The sequence below is a fragment of the Drosophila santomea genome, unplaced genomic scaffold (genome assembly GCF_016746245.2).
Source record: "Drosophila santomea strain STO CAGO 1482 unplaced genomic scaffold, Prin_Dsan_1.1 Segkk85_quiver_pilon_scaf, whole genome shotgun sequence".
Lineage (NCBI taxonomy): Eukaryota > Metazoa > Arthropoda > Insecta > Diptera > Drosophilidae > Drosophila > Drosophila santomea.
The window spans coordinates 979,817-996,787 of record NW_025319021.1 but is presented as its reverse complement, the minus strand read 5'-3'; positions in this window follow the sequence as shown (position 1 = coordinate 996,787).

The following is a 16,971-nucleotide window of genomic DNA, read 5'->3' as shown; positions in this document are numbered from 1 at the left end:
TTTATATTGCTTTTAGGGCCACCACAGTGGGTGGGAGTCTTCCCTTTTATTTATCGGAACACGGTTATTCGCGACTTACACTTTTTGTTTTTCGTCACGACGCGAGCGTAGAGGCTTTTTGCTCTTTTATTCGCGAACACTTAGAGGCTTTTTGCTCTGTTATGTTATTAACCGGTCCCTGTTCGGGCGCCAGTGTGTCAGTTGTGCAGTCGGCTGTAATTGGTTAATTGCAGTTCTGCTGATGACTTCTTAATAAATTTGGCTTTTTCCTGTTGTCGTCAATATTTCTCATGAATTGCATGTGCCCGTGTGACCTGCTTATCCATTTCCTGTTGTGGCTGATATTTATTAGGAATTGCAGGTGCCCGTGTGAACTGTTTTGCAACTGCAGTTCAATGCTCTGTTAATATTGCTTGTGTTATGATTTGGTTTACTTTTTGTTGGCGCGTGCAGGAAATAATGCAGACGCTGACCTAAGCTTTACTTTATAAGTTTTTGGTAAAGCGTGTTGTTAACTTATATCATGCCCAAAATCTGTAGATTTTTGTATTCTTTTTAACCATTATTTTTAATTTAACCATCACAAAATAATATTATGCCCAAAATCTGTAGATTTTTTTCACGAAATATACATTTTTTTTTATATCTTATATATTCTTTGTTAAAATTTTTAATAGTTAACTTTGTAAATGTATAATTTTTCTTTTTAAAATGATAAAAAAAAAACAAGCAAAAAACAATAGAAATAGAATTGTGTTAATTAATTATAAATACTATTTAATAATATATACGAGTATAATATATTATTTAATAATACATAAGTTTGTTTTTTGTTAAGACATTTGATACATCAAAACGCAAAAACATGTGCACGACCTTTTTCTTGGGTGTCTCCATTCATCATTCCTCCTTCATTTTTTTAACCGTCTCGCCTCCACCCATACAATTGTTATGCATACAGAAAAGTACCTGCAGCCGATCGTTGCTTGCGCGTCACTCACCCTAAACTTCATTGCACAGCAGGCACTCGGAAGTTTTTGTGCAAGTACAAAAAACACCCTGGTGGCAAAACACCCGGGTGTTTTTCATTGCTAAAAATAGAGTGTCTCCAAACACCCGGGTGCGGAGACTCCCGGTGTTTAGCGGGTGCACTTAGGATGCCGGTGGCTTGCTGCAGTTCTCTGGTGGCTACTTAATTTTGCAAAGCCATATTCAATTGAAAACATGTTTTGTTGTATGAAGCTGTAGAATGTATTATTTATTGTTTTTTTTTGTATGTAGTTAATTTTGAAGTCTAATGTGTGAAGTAGTTCTTAGGCTGGGATAGAGCTCCGTCTCGCCAGGATCTCTTTACAGAAAATACGGGACTAGGGTCATGGATGAGACTGGCTTGCGGTGGAGGTTGTCAGCCTGTGCACAGTGGTGCGGAATCCCAATTTCTTATGTATAGTTTTTTGGGTCGCTGATCACGAAAATTCAAAATGGCGGGTCTCCGATTACGAAAATGACAAATGAAATTGCAAGCTACTGCAGTGCTCCTTATATTTTGATATTGCGCTTTAGTTAATGTAAAGTCGAGCAGTTGAGCAAAACCAACATCTGGGGACATTTTTTGCTCTTTAGTTTGGTTCATCGAAGCTCTATATTTATCAGCTCGTGTTGGTGATTTCGTTGTGACGTCTTCGATAACTTTAGCTGCTGCCAATGCACCTTCCGAGCGAAGACTTATTCTCACAGCCAAGGATAGCTGTCTAAAGATGTGTTTAGACATGATAAGTAGACAAACTATAAATATGTTCTATTTATGGGCTGCAATAAACATGGCATGGGACAACATAAGTGGCAACTACAGATAAGTACGATTGCAGGGGTCTATTGCCGAAGTGTTAAGAGGTATGATCACGCGGGAGGTGATTAGCGCGGTCATAGGTCACAAATATAGATTTAAGATAAACCTCAGCTGCATTGACCAACGCAGACTGCAGCGTCTTACAAGCGCTGCATTATATAATTAGATGATAAGAACCTATGTAAGAATGAATAAAAGGCGATGCCCTCGCAGTAGCGAGTCAGTTAGATTCAAACACCCGAATTGAACTCATTAAGTGTACGCATTAGTTTATAGTGTGTACATTTTGGTCCTTCGAGAAATTCTGTTGTTTTCCCCCACCAGTGGTAAGAAACACAGAAGAAGAAACCAGCGCCTTAAAAGTAAAAAGAGCAAGGTTATTCGAGTGATTCTGTTGTTTCCCCCACCAGTGGTAAGAAACACAGAATAAAAGACCACGCCTTAAAGTACTAGGACTATAAGGTGAAACATTGTGTTCTTGCTTTTCTTTGGCTGATCAATCAGCTGTGAGTCGAGGCACAGCTAGGTCAACTGGGCGACCAATCAAAAAATCCTCCAACGGATCACGCCAAAGAATACAAGCAGAAAGTACAAGTCACAGTGATTGTTTTCCCAACATGTTGTCGGAAAGATCTGTGAAATTGATGCAAGACCAAGGAGTGCTGCAGAACAAAATACTGCAAGCCATCAAGGACAAGGCATCTATACCAGCAATAGGAGCATTGGTAGACCAATTTACTACTAACAACAATGCGCTGGTAAAATTGGGAGTTGGCGATCATCAATATTTTAATGACAAAATATTTATTAAAACTATGGATGCTGTCAAGGCCTACAAGGAGTCGCAATTAAAGGTAGAAACACTTGAAGAGGTAAATATACCAAGTGGATCAAAATTATCTGATTCCGCATCAGCTCGGAGCTCCAGTCCAGTTGATAATCTGGTTCAACTGGTGGACAGAAGAGCGGACAGGGTGAGGCAACAGATAAGCCTAATATACGAAACCCTGGATAGTTCAAGTGAGATTGAACTAGTCAAGCAGCTGGCAATGATGAAAAGTCATTGGTCCAACGTCACGGACACACTGAAACTGCTTGAAAACAAGTATGACAGAACTGCCTTTGATCAAGATGAGGTAGACATTCTGCAATCTGATGTTGCCGCACTAGAGATGGTACTTCAGAGGAAGTTGGAACAGTTCAAAAGTTCCAACTACGATGTGCCAGAACTCCCAAAAGTGGACCTTCCAACGTTCAATGGAAATGCGAAGGAATGGCCAACATTTTACGAGTTGTTCTCTGAACTAATAGACAGCAGGAAGGATCTCAGCAACACAAGGAAGCTGGGATATTTAAGAGCCTGCTTAAAAGGAGAAGCTCAAATGGTGGTTAGCCATTTGATAACGGGATCAGCGGCTAGCTATGCAGCAGCGTGGGAGCTTATCTGCAAACGCTATGAGAATAGCAGAAAAATATTCTCCCAACACTTCAACAAATTAATGGAACTGGAGTGCTTGCTGCCCCACGATGAGGAAAATTTAGGGAAGTTTTTGGATACTGCGACCGAGAGCATATTCATCATAAAGCAAAAAGGAAAAATAGGAAGCTCTGCTGACGTAATTTTAGCTGAAATTCTTCTGCGGAAATTTTCGCCAGAAGCCTTGCAGCTGTATGAACAGCATGTAAAAAAGGCAAGAGCTATACAGTCCTTACAAGATGTACTAGAGTTTGTTGAGCAACAATACAACTCAGTAAATGCCATTACCAAAAATACCGCTCAGCTTGCTACAAGAAAAGTGCAAGTTAGATCGTGTGCCTTTTGCTCTAAGGATGGCCACGATATGATAAAGTGTCTCAAATTCAGAGCACAATCAATCGAAAAAAGAAAAGAATTCATTCAAAAGAACAGCATGTGCTTTAGATGCTTTGGAAAGCATAATGCTATCGACTGCAGAAAGGAAATTTCATGCAATCGATGCTCCAAAAGACACAACAGCCTTCTTCATGAAGACACAAAACGCAGTATCAACAGCAATAGCCTTAAGCAAGGCCAAGACACACTATTGGCTACAGCTGTTGTTTTAGTGAAAAACAAAGCTGGAGGTTACAACGAGTTGAGGGCGCTTATTGACGGTGGATCCCAGAAGACGCTGATTTCAGAGGAAGCAGCACAAATATTAAGGATTCCCAGAGTAAGAAGTACTATAGAGGTCGAAGGTATCTCCCAGACTACTCAATTATCAAAAAATAGTGTCCACCTGACGATCAAACCAAAAATTCCAAGCAGCTTCAAAGCATCAACGGAAGCATTGGTTTTACCAACACTCCATAGAGCCCTTCCCAGCAAAAAGTTTGATATTGATATCAACAAAGAGTGGAAGGGCTACAGGCTAGCAGATCCACGATTCAACGAGCCAAGCAGAATTGACATGGTGATAGGTGTGGATCTATTTCCCCTGATTATGATGGAAAAAATAAAAACCGTGAATGGAATCTTGGGACAAAAAACCAAATTTGGATGGATTGTGTCTGGAAATATAACTCGAGCAGCAAAGCACAAAATTATAAGTGCCACTACCACAATAAATCTAAAGGACCTGGATCGCTATTGGGAATTGGAAGATGAAGCCGATGAGACGATTACAGACAATGCAGAATGCGAAAGAAAATTCCGAGAAACAACTGTCATCAACGAGGAAGGCAGATTTGTGGTGTCAATTCCATTCCGCCAAGAGGCAAAGCTGGGGGACTCTCGCAAACAGGCAATGGCAAGGCTCATGCAAATGGAAAAGAAGTTTCAAAGAAACCCAAAGAACTGGGCTGCATACAACGAATTCATGAAAGAATACCTTAAGATGGGACATATGGAATCTGTAAAGACAACGGGTCAAGGTAAATACTATTTACCCCATCAAGCAATCATCAGGCCTGGAAGCTTAACTACGAAGCTACGAGTAGTTTTTGACGCATCCGCAAAAACGACAAATGGACTAAGCCTAAATGACGTTATTATAGCTGGTCCTAAGATTCAAAAGGATATATTCGATATTCTAATTAAATGGCGCAAGTGGCAATATGTTATGGTAGCTGACATTGAAAAAATGTATCGCCAAATAAAGGTTGCTGAGAAAGACCAAGAATACCAATATATCCTATGGAGAGATGATCCAAAACTGCCGATCAGTGAGTTTAAGTTAACAACCGTAACGTATGGCACCTCGGCAGCACCTTTCTTAGCAGTCCGATGTCTACGAGAGCTGGCAGATCGGTTTTGCCAAGAGGATAGCGTCTTAGCAGAAACAATAAGAGACGACTTTTATATGGATGACCTCATAACTGGTGGAGACACAGTCAACGAGTGCTATGAACGTCAAAGGAAATTGAGACAAGTGATGGAGAAGGCCGGCATGCATCTGCGAAAATGGGTTGCAAATGACGAACGTATTTTAGCCGACATTCAGGACGACGGAGCTACGGAGAAAATCTGCATTGAGGAGAATGAATCGATCAAAACCTTAGGACTTCAATGGGATCCGAAGAAGGATACATTTACGTTTTCGGCAGAAAACCCAATGCTAACACGCATAACAAAGCGGTTAGTGTTATCACAGTTGTCCAGAATTTTCGACCCACTAGGATGGCTGGCACCGGTAACAATTCAAGGCAAATGTTTTATTCAGGAACTGTGGAAGTTACCGATGACTTGGGACGTTGAATTGGAATCCAACTTAGCAAACTGGTGGATGAAATATGCTAAAGGTCTATCAAATTTAGAAGAAATTAGCATTTCACGCTGGACTGGATGCTCCAAAGGTATTATGGAGCTACATGGATTCTGCGATGCATCAGAGAAAGCATATGCAGCGGCTGTGTATACAAAAGTAGGCGGCAGAGTTACCTTGCTAGCAGCAAAAAGCAAAGTAAATCCTATAAAAAACAGGAAAACAATTCCAAAGTTGGAATTATGTGCTGCGCATTTACTAGCAAAGTTATTAGCGAAAGTGCAGGCTATATGGAGCAACAAGATTACAACGCATGCATGGAGTGATTCGCAAATTACTATTGCTTGGATACAGAACAAGCGCAGCAAAGATAAGTTCGTCAGAACTAGAGTGGAAGATATCAATAAACTAATTCCCAATGTCAAATGGAATTACGTTAAATCGGAAGAAAATCCAGCAGACGTGGCTTCAAGAGGGATATCACCGCAAGCTCTTAAAATCTGTGAAATTTGGTGGAGAGGGCCTAATTGGCTATCTATAGATGCACAACACTGGCCCACTCAAAAGGAATCAGAAATGGTTGTGGTATCCACATTGATAAAATCCGAATATCTGCAAAACCATCTTTTATCAAAGTATTCATCGATCGACAAACTTCTTAGAGTAATGGCGTATGTATTACGCTTCATAACAAAGCTGAGAGGAAAATCGCAACAGCCGTCACATCTTACGGTGGAGGAATTAAAGCTAGCGAAGATTGCTGTGGTAAAGATACAACAACAGCTAGATTTTGGACACGAAGTCAGACTACTCAAAAACAAAAGACCTTTAGAACCAAAGAGTAAGTTGCAGGCGCTAAATCCGTTTTTGGATAGTGATGGCGTACTTCGAGTTGGTGGACGACTACAAAACGCAATGATACCGTATAATGTAAAACATCCAATTATACTAGATAAGTCACATTTGACGTGGTTAATTGTAAAGGATTCTCACAAAGAAACTCTGCATGGCGGAATTAACATTATGAGAACTTATATTCAGAGGGAGTTCTGGATATTTGGCATACAAAATTCCTTAAAGAAATATTTAAGGGAATGTATTGTATGCATACGATACAAGCAAGAGATGTCCAGTCAACTGATGGGAAATCTACCAGTTTATCGAGTAACGGCTGATTACTCGTTTCAAAATACTGGAATAGACTACGCCGGACCGTTCCAGATTCGCTGCTCAAAGGGAAGAGGTCAAAAAACGTATAAAGGATACATTTGTGTATTTGTTTGTATGGCAACAAAAGCAATACATTTGGAAGCTGTTAGCGACCTTTCGTCAGACAAATTCCTGGAGGCTCTTCGACGGTTCTTTGCAAGACGAGGCAAGAGTGAGAACATATACTCAGATAATGGAACAAACTTCGTAGGAGCTTCAAGAATATTGGACAAAGAATTTGTAGCTGCCATTAAAAACAATAATGAGTTAGCACCTACACTAGAAAAAGAAGGCATCAAGTGGCACTTTATCCCCCCGGGAAGCCCCCACATGGGAGGTTTATGGGAAGCCGGTGTAAAATCAGTGAAGTATCACCTTAAACGAGTTATTGGTGAAAACAGCTTTACATATGAAGAATTTGCATCACTGCTATGTCAAATCGAAGCAGTACTAAACTCGCGCCCATTAGTCACTGTAAGGAGCGAAAACGATGGTGAGGAAATATTAACGCCGGGTCATTTTCTGGTGGGAAGACCTCTAATTGGAGCTCCTGAACATTTTGACGAAAGTAAGACAATCAGCTCTTTGGATAGATGGAAGCTTATTCAACGCATCAGAGGTGATTTTTGGAAGAAATGGAAAGAGGAGTATCTGGTGTCATTGCAGCAGCGAACCAAATGGCGCCAGGTAAAGCCAAATCTGAAGGAGGGACAGTTGGTTCTTATAAAACATGAGAACACTCACCCTGCAAGATGGCCAATGGGAAGAATCATTAGTACGACTAAAGGACAAGATGATAAAGTCCGGGTAGTCACGGTTAAAACAAGCGATGGGGAAGTAAAAGATCGCTAAACAAGATCTGTCAACTTCCTGTTAGCGAAGCAAAACCAGCTGGAGCTGCAACGCCATCTAGAACGGAGTCAATGCAGCTACGCAAGGACAAGAAGCAGCGAGTTCCAAAAGGCAAAAGGAATGGCACTGGAAGCATAGCTACTGTGCTATGCTGTTTATTGATGTTGCAAGCTACAACTGCGACAAAAAATTCGGAAGAAATTCCCAAAGAACTTGGAAAAATTTACGACATCGACGCAAAAGCTGCAGTTATGGTAAACAAAATTGGTAAAATTGAAGTCGCTACATCCAGTTGGCAATTACTGTTTTATTATGACATGCAAGCCTATTTTGATGTCATAAAACAATCAGAGGACTTCCTGGAAAAATCCCGCCTGGTTTGCGAAAAAATGGGAGACTTCAAGGACTACTGCGATTTCTTCGGCACGACAATAAGGACAAAAATTGACAACATAAAAGAAAAAGACAAAATACTACAAAATACTACGGCACCGTACCAACCGAAAGAAAAGGTTTATACTGTTCTTTGATATCGGAAATGCAAATAGAATACAGGAAAATATGCAAACGATCATAAAAAACGAAAAACATCTAATGGAATATGTTGACAATCAGACCTCGGTCATCAATGCTACGGAAGAATTAGTAAGAACAACTACGATAGAAGCAAACCGGAATTTGGGAAAACTTACCCAACAAGTCAATATTATTGCAGAAACCATGAAGGAGCACTTTATGGTATATAAGGAGTCAATTAAATTCCTTATGTTATCAAATCAAGTGCGAAACTGGATTGAAGAGGCAGAAAGCCTACAAGCAACAGCGATCTCAATGGTAACGGACATTAGTGAAGGAAGAATTCATCCTACACTAATTGCGCCTAACAAAATGCTGGAGGAGCTCGAAAAAGTTAAGCAAAAATTAGGACGAAAACAAATGCTACCGGGTGGAAATTCAGTTATACAATTACCACTGATCTATAAACTGATGAAGGCACAAGCTATGTTGAAGGATAATGTCCTATTCATTGAAGCAAAATTGCCGATATACAACAATCAGGAAACGGATCTCTTTGAAGTAATCCCAATACCACTGTGGACAAACGGAACAAAGCTTATTCCGAAATTGAATTCTAAATATTTTGCGTTCAATACCGACATAAACGCATATCACCTAATGTCTGAAATGGAAATTAACCAATGCAGACAAGAGGATTCGACAACATGGCTTTGCGAAAATAATTGGGCATGGAAAAACGCGGATGATCACTCTTGCGAAATATCTCCATTGAAACCAAGCAAGGCACACTCATGCGAAATGATGGAATTCCAAGGCAATTCGTTCATCAAAGAGATAAGTGGATCCAACCGTTGGCTATTTAGACTGTTTCGGAATACAACAGCTAATATAAGATGCAACGAACAGCATCAAGTTATAAGACTGCCCAATCAAGGCATTATACAACTACCTGCAGGATGCACAGCAATATTAGGGGATACAACAATAATTACTCCTCAAAAAGTAATTTCGACAGCGTCTGAAATGTCTATCTTTCCCAGTTTACGAATTATAGATGACAAGGAGACATGGAACGTGGTCCCGCTGAAGCACTTGATTGTCAACAACACTAATGAACTACAAAATCTTCAAATGCGCATCAATACTCTGAAAATAACAAAGTACACATTGATGACTTGATTTTTCACACGGCAAGCGGACACTCGGCTCTAGCGTTGACAGCGATTATCATAATTATAATGGTCATTTATATCCGGAGGCAACGCATAAATGAGAGACAACTACTGGCCGTACATTTTTCCCCCCCGGAGAATGTCTAAAGATGTGTTTAGACATGATAAGTAGACAAACTATAAATATGTTCTATTTATGGGCTGCAATAAACATGGCATGGGACAACATAAGTGGCAACTACAGATAAGTACGATTGCAGGGGTCTATTGCCGAAGTGTTAAGAGGTATGATCACGCGGGAGGTGATTAGCGCGGTCATAGGTCACAAATATAGATTTAAGATAAACCTCAGCTGCATTGACCAACGCAGACTGCAGCGTCTTACAAGCGCTGCATTATATAATTAGATGATAAGAACCTATGTAAGAATGAATAAAAGGCGATGCCCTCGCAGTAGCGAGTCAGTTAGATTCAAACACCCGAATTGAACTCATTAAGTGTACGCATTAGTTTATAGTGTGTACAATAGCTCATCCGTGCCGTGTTCTTCTCGCATCTTAAACCTACCTATTTACAACGTCAAGTTTTTATTTCATAGTCTGTATTAATACGTTAGTAAGATATATTCATTTACCGTAACATCAATTGAATTATCCAGCCATTTTTTGTTGTTCTTTAAGAAACGAGTCTTCAAGCGGTGATCAGCTCGCCATTTCGTCTTCAAATTGCAAATTAATTTTTTAATTGCCAGTTGCGACAGTTCCTCGATATGAAACGAATCTTCTCCCTTTTCGAGCAATTTTAAAGCTATTATTTTAGTGAGTGTTTCCAATTCTTTGTTCCATTTATAGTGGACTGCGTCAAATATTTATTTATAAGTCCATTTGACAACTTTCCTGTCCGATCCTACAAATGTAAGTAAAAATTATTTTATAGATGTAGAAATTCTGGGGCATTCATTTTCATCGAAATTGAGTAAAAATTTACATTTCCGTCCGCCATATTGGCAACGCCATTTTGAACGCAGGAACGTGCCTGGAATCCCAATAGATTCTACCGATAGGATTATCGATGGAGTTAAGCCATTTTAAGGCGAGATGGTCCGTTTTTATTTGAAATCGATATCCTTCAAGATAGCACCTAAGTGTCCTGATCGCCCACATAATGGCCAGGCATTCCTTCTCGGTGGCTGAACGTCTCCTCTACCGCAATGAGACTTCTACTAGCAAGCGCGAAGACTCGTTCTTGGTTTGGAGGACAAACCTCTCATTAAACCCCGGTCCTCTTTAGTTTCTCAAATGCATCCTGCTGCTCTTGTTGCCATTGCCATTTCTTCCCTTTCTTGAGTAAAACGGACATCGGTTGCACTAAACTGGCAAAGTTTAACACGATTCTCCGGTACAACGACGCCATACCAAGACATCTTCGTAACTCAGCTGACGTACAGCCGAAATCTTGTCGGTGTGGATTCCTTCTTCGCTGATAACAAGCCCTAAGTATATAACGCTGCGCTTAAAGAAACTACATTTCATTGGATTGAAGGTTCGCCTTCTTTAGCCGTCGGAATACTTCCTGTAGGTTCTGCATGTTTTTCTCTAGAGTGACTTTCCATTGGTATAGTCCTTGACCTGACACTGTAAAGGTAGTGCACTCGGCCTTAGGGATCTGCCAATATCGGCTTTTTAAATCCAGTGAACATAGCATGTCCTAGCCGCTCCAAAATGTGTTGTATTAGTGGCAGCGAATTCGCATCTAGAATAGAACCAGCATTTAGTTGTCGAAAATCTCCGCATAGTCACATTTCTGCCCACGAGTACGATTGGCGCACTGTGGGGGCTACGCGAATCCTCTATGCAATCGTTGCTCGTTGATCTGATCATCAATAATCCGCTGCATCGCTGAATTCTTGGGAAAATACCTCTGTTGAATTGGGTTATCATTGTGATTGAGTGCTCGGCGACACTCCTGTCAATCCCTCGAATTGTGTCAACTGTTCCTAGGGCTTCAGGTTCATCAGTTTCTTTTATAACGGTCAGTGCTCCTCCAACGTCGGGTGAACATTTCGGTTTGTCTGAGGAGTAGCTATCTGGTGAGTTATTGAGTGGTGGGTTAATTGAATTATCCTAATTTCGTGGCTTCGTTGAGTCGTGTTATTTTCCAAGGCTTTCTCATCTCGAGGTCCTAAAAGACTGATTTTTGGGGCAGCTGGAATAATGCCATCTCCCTCATTGACTTGGAGTTCTGATGCTGTGGGTTCGAAGCTATTCTGGTGGTTCCTTGGTGGTGTGCCACGATATGACGGGGGTCCGTGGTCATCTCTCCTCGGTGCCTGCAGTTCGGTCAGCCCTCTAGCATGGTTTCCATGGTCCATGACTCTTCTTAGGCTGGTCCTGAGCCGATGATGTGAGTGAAATCGAAAATGGCTGCGCTGTGGGGGAACAAGTTAGCTTCTCTCTACCTGGTGTTTTGTCTCGCGAACTGACAGGCTCACATATAGAGGGCTTTCTTTTCCCTTTTATGCATTTTGAACTTTTTTCCGTTTGCCTATCGGGCTAGTAACATTACGTTCTAGGTTATGTTTCTGCCTTGCCTAAATATCTGATTTATCTCGTTATAAAGATGCCATATTCTCTGCACATGTATATATATATATATGCTCGATTCTTGTGACTGTAAAAAAAGTGTACAAGGTGTAACCACACGGGTCTTTAGGCTATTATTTCTCATTTAAAATTCGTAAGACCGATGTCCCTGTTCGGGCGCCATCTGTGAAGTAGTTCTTAGGCTGGGATTGAGCTTAGTCTTGCCAGGATCTCTTTACAGAAATATTTATAAATGATATGGGATGGATGAGACGGTGAGGTGACTTGCAGTGAAGGTTGTCAGCCACCGGGTTACCTAATTTTTAATATACCCGTAACTCGTAAAGTAAAAGTATTGTAAGTTTCTACCGATAACCGCCAATAACTGTTAGTGTTCAAGGGTATACTAGATTCGTTGAAAAGTATGTAACAGGCAGAAGGAAGCGTTTCCGACCATATAAAGTATATATATTCTTGATCAGGATCAGTAGCCGAGTCGATTTGGCCATGTCCGTCTGTCCGTCCGTCCGTATGAACGTCGAGATCTCAGGAACTACAAAAGCTAGAAAGTTGAGATTAGGCATACAGACTCCAGGGACATAGACGCAGCGCAAGTTTGTCAATTCATGTTGCCACGCCCACTCTAACGCCCACAAACCGCCCAAAACTGCCACGTCCACACTTTTGAAAACTGTTTCGATATTTTTTCATTTTGGTATTAGTCTTGTAAATTTCTAACGATTTGCCAAAAAACTTTTTGCCACGCCCTCTCTAACGCCCACAAACCGCCCAAAACTGCCACGTCCACACTTTTGAAAAATGTTTCGATATTTTTTCATTTTTGTATTAGTCTTGTAAATTTCTATCGATTTGCCAAAAAACTTTTTGCCACGCCCAATCTAACGCCCACAAAACCGCCAAAAACTGTATGTGCTGAAGACTCTCCTTCGCACTTCGAATAGCTGAGTAACGGGTATCAGATAGTCGGGGAACTCGACTATAGCGTTCTCTCTTGTTTTCTTTTTAAATTCACAATTTATTCTTTCCTAAGTTTATTTTTGCAATTTTATTTTCAAAACATTTAACTTCACACATTTCATTGCTTTATTTAACCTTTCTTCTTGCTCATGATTTCTCCCAGTGTTTCATAACCCTTTGCAGCTGTTCATCTGCAAAATGTTCTACTCCTGAGGTCGGCGCCAGAGGATTCACTCGATGTCCTGTCCTTTCGCAGCACCAGTAGTTCCTCCTTGGTGGCCTTGGTCTCCCATTTCATTTTGTCTCGCCAAACTTCTCGCCGCGTTTTCGACTACTTCCAGAAGTTTCTGGTGCCAAATTTTTGGGGTTGATGTGGTGGTGTGATTTTGCGTGGTGAGCCTTCCAGGATAACAAGGCGAGCTCGGGCAAGTGGTAATATTTCGCTAACTATCGTGTGTCTTTCTTAGCCTTAAATATATTTCTTAATAATAATACAGTAAAATCCGGTTATAGCTACTTCTCTTATAGCGTCAGTCCGGTTATTGCGACGGAAACTCGACGGCTTGGTTGGTCCCAATACAAATTTATATGAAAGGACCTCCGGCTAGTACGTCTCCTGTACTGTGGGAGAAATGTGCAAGTGTCTGTCTTACATAGTTTAAATTAATATAATTTTTTATTTATATTTACATTTATATTTATACAGTAGAATCCGGTTATAGCGACTTTCAAGGGACCGACTATTTTACGTCGTTATATTCGGAAGAGGCACTAACAGAAAGTTGGGAAAAATTGTTAAAAATCTTATTGTTTATTTTAAGGTTGTCATGTTCGTAAAATTTTTTAACATAAAACATTTAGACATTTAAGGCATTTATTGCATTAACTTACATTTGGCGAATTTACGCATTAGGTTTATTGGAAAAAAACAGAAAAATTATAACTATAACGGGACATCTCATGGAATATAGGCATGAGGTCTGCAGACGCACGCTGTAAACATTTCTGTGACGTCGGTCACTGATAGATAAATACATTTCTAACAGAGTCGTTTGATGCTTCCTTTTTTTGGCATTATTTTACTGTATTTTTTATTTGGCACGTCGCGAACAATAAACTACAAATTTATTTAATTGAAAACAAGAGAGAACGCTATAGTCAAGTTTCCCGACTATCTGATACCCGTTACTCAGCTGGTGGAAGTGCAAAGGAGAAATTTCCACGCTGACAGTTTTTGGCCTATAGAAATTTACAATACTAATAAAAAAATTAGAAAATCTCAAATCTTTTTTCAAAAGTGTGGTCGTGGCAGTTTTGGGCGGTTTGTGGGCGTTAGAGTGGGCGTGGCAAAAAGTTTTTTGGCAAATCGATAGAAATTTAGAAGACTAATGCAAAAATAAAATAAAATTTTAACATTTTTCAAAAGTGTAATTTTCTTGTTTCTCCTCCAACAGCAAGCCTCAGCAAATTTGTAGCCATTGCAATGCAGCAGATCATTTACTTCAGAACTGTAGCTTGGGCGTCTCTGTAATGCATAGATTTTAGTTTGTTAGTGGCCAAGACCTTGTAATGGTTGACTAAAGCATGAGAAGCCGAGGGGTATAACAGTACCCAAACACTGGTGATTCGTGCTCTCACTCTTCTACTTGGTTATGAATAATGGCGGGCGGAATCCTCTGGTGCCTTAGCTCTTTCGGCGATGGAGTGGGTCGGATTGCCTTTCATAACGGTTCACACATACTTTAATTTTTAGGATTCCTACGGAAGCTATAAGATACTAAAAGAAGAAAACTGAAAAAAAAACGGAACTCGCCAAGTGAAAAAAGAAAAAATGTTACAGACGGCAGCAGGACTAAACGGTAGCAAGGTCTTTGGTGGACTTTGAACCTCGCTTTCTCTACCCAACCCGACCATAATCTTTACGATAGCATTTTTGAAGATACCCTATAAAGACTTCCGATCTTATTTAAGTTGCCATGTCAACTCAGGATAATTACAGGTTTAGCAATTCATGATTTTCAAGTTCATATAATACCTTTATTTACAAAAGAGGCTGGATGGCCGAACAAATAAGATGTAATAGTGTTCGCAACTTCATTGGGCGCTTACTCAAAACAAATTAAGAAAATTAAAAAAAAATCTCCTTCATTTACCTAAACTATTATCGAAATTTCCATTAATAACATTTCCTAAGATCTAAGAGTATCGACATTGTTGCTTCATTTTGTAATGTCTTACCTTAATATTTATGGTTAGTTATTGGGGTTTCTGTTAAACGAACTGAAAATTCGGGAGAGTTTTCCCGAAGAAAATCTTTTACGAAATTAAGACTGGCGGCTAACAGCCTAGCTGGGAAATTTCCACCGAAAGAAAAAAAACGAGAGGTTCGATCCAAAATGTTTAATGCGCTGGCGCAGCCAGCAGCTTCGACTTCAGTTTTACGAGTGGGCTTATTAACATAGTAGAGCTTTCATGAGAATGATAACATAATTGGTCGAACATAACATAACATAGGAATTTTATAATAGTTTTAAGATCTCTTATACTTTAAACTTAAACTACTGCTCCAACATTCCGGCCCCATTAAAGACCTCCGGCTCTTTGATCTCCTCAACAGGAGCAGTATGCACTGGCAGTAATGCCAGCTTGTGGATGGCGCGCTTGATGACGCCTCCTGACGTCCGCACTTCCGCCACACGCACTCTACCGTCCTCGCCTGCTGTTGTTGCCACCACGCGGCCTGTTACCCAACGCTGCGGGGGCACGTTGTCCTCGTGGACGACCACTAGGCAACCGACGTCCAGATCGCGGCATCCGACGCTCCATTTGTTGCGCTGCTGCAGGCTGGCGATGTAGTCCTTGGACCAGCCGTCCCAAAACTGCTGCTTGAGAGCGGACAGCATTCGCCACCGCTTTAAATACGCGCAACTGGCCTTGCTGCAAACTCCTCCTGTGGCGGATTCTTGCGGCAGCGTGATCAGAGACTGCCCGATTAGTAGGTGTCCTGGTGTTAGGACCTCTCCATCGTTGGGATCGTTGCCCGGCGACGCGATTGTACGCGAATTGAGCAGCGCCTCTACCTCGACCAGGTGGGTGCTCAACTCGTCCGTTGTGAGCTTGGCGTTGCCGACTCCTCGCAGCAACCGGGTTTTGGCGGACTTGACGGCTGCTTCCCAAAGTCTTCCGTGTGTGGTGACCTCGGCGGTATGAAACACCACTCGACGCCTCTCTGAGCCGCGTATCCGCTCAGCTGGTCCCGACTGCGGTGAAACGCTTCGCTCAGCTCCTTCAGGACGTTGAACGCTCCTACGAAGTTCGTGGCGTTGTCGCTGTACACCTTCTTCGGCCGCCCTCTCCTCCCGACGAACCTTTTAAATACGGATAAGAAGCTGTCAGTGGATAGGTCGACAACAAGTTCAAGGTGAACAGCCTTTGACGAAAAGCACACAAAAACGGCCACATAAGTTTTGATAGGAGGTCTACCGCGGACCTTTAAGGACACATAAAATGGACCACAAAAATCTACTCCGCAAACTAGAAAGGGACTCTATCGGCTGGCAAATTGCCCATTATCTGGCTAATCAGCACTGGTTTATACCGGAAACAGTGAACGCAGCTACGGACAATTTTCGTACATGCTTCTCGTGCATTGATCAGCCATATCTGTTGCCTCAAAAGCGAAAGGATCACCTTGACACCTTGATAATGAGTCCGATGCAGGTTGCGAAGAAATAGCGATACAAATTCTGACTTTGAGGACAGTAATAGTAGAAACTTGGCATCATACGGAATTGGTGCATTTAGCAATCTCCCCCCAACTCGGATTAGGTTGAACCTTCTAAATCGCTGGTATGCACCCATCATTAGAGTCTCATTTAATGAGATCGAGGTTGACGTTTTACTTGAAGCGTCAAAAACAACTCGCAACTTTGTGGTGCTACTATCAGGTGATGGGGAATGTAATAGTGTTTCTCTGGAGGAGGTGTTGGAAGCAGTGACATGTGTCCAAAGTTAAGATACTCTCTCATAAATTCCTGATACATGTCATGTAACTCGCGATTATTTGCAAGCTTGCGTTCCAATGCAAG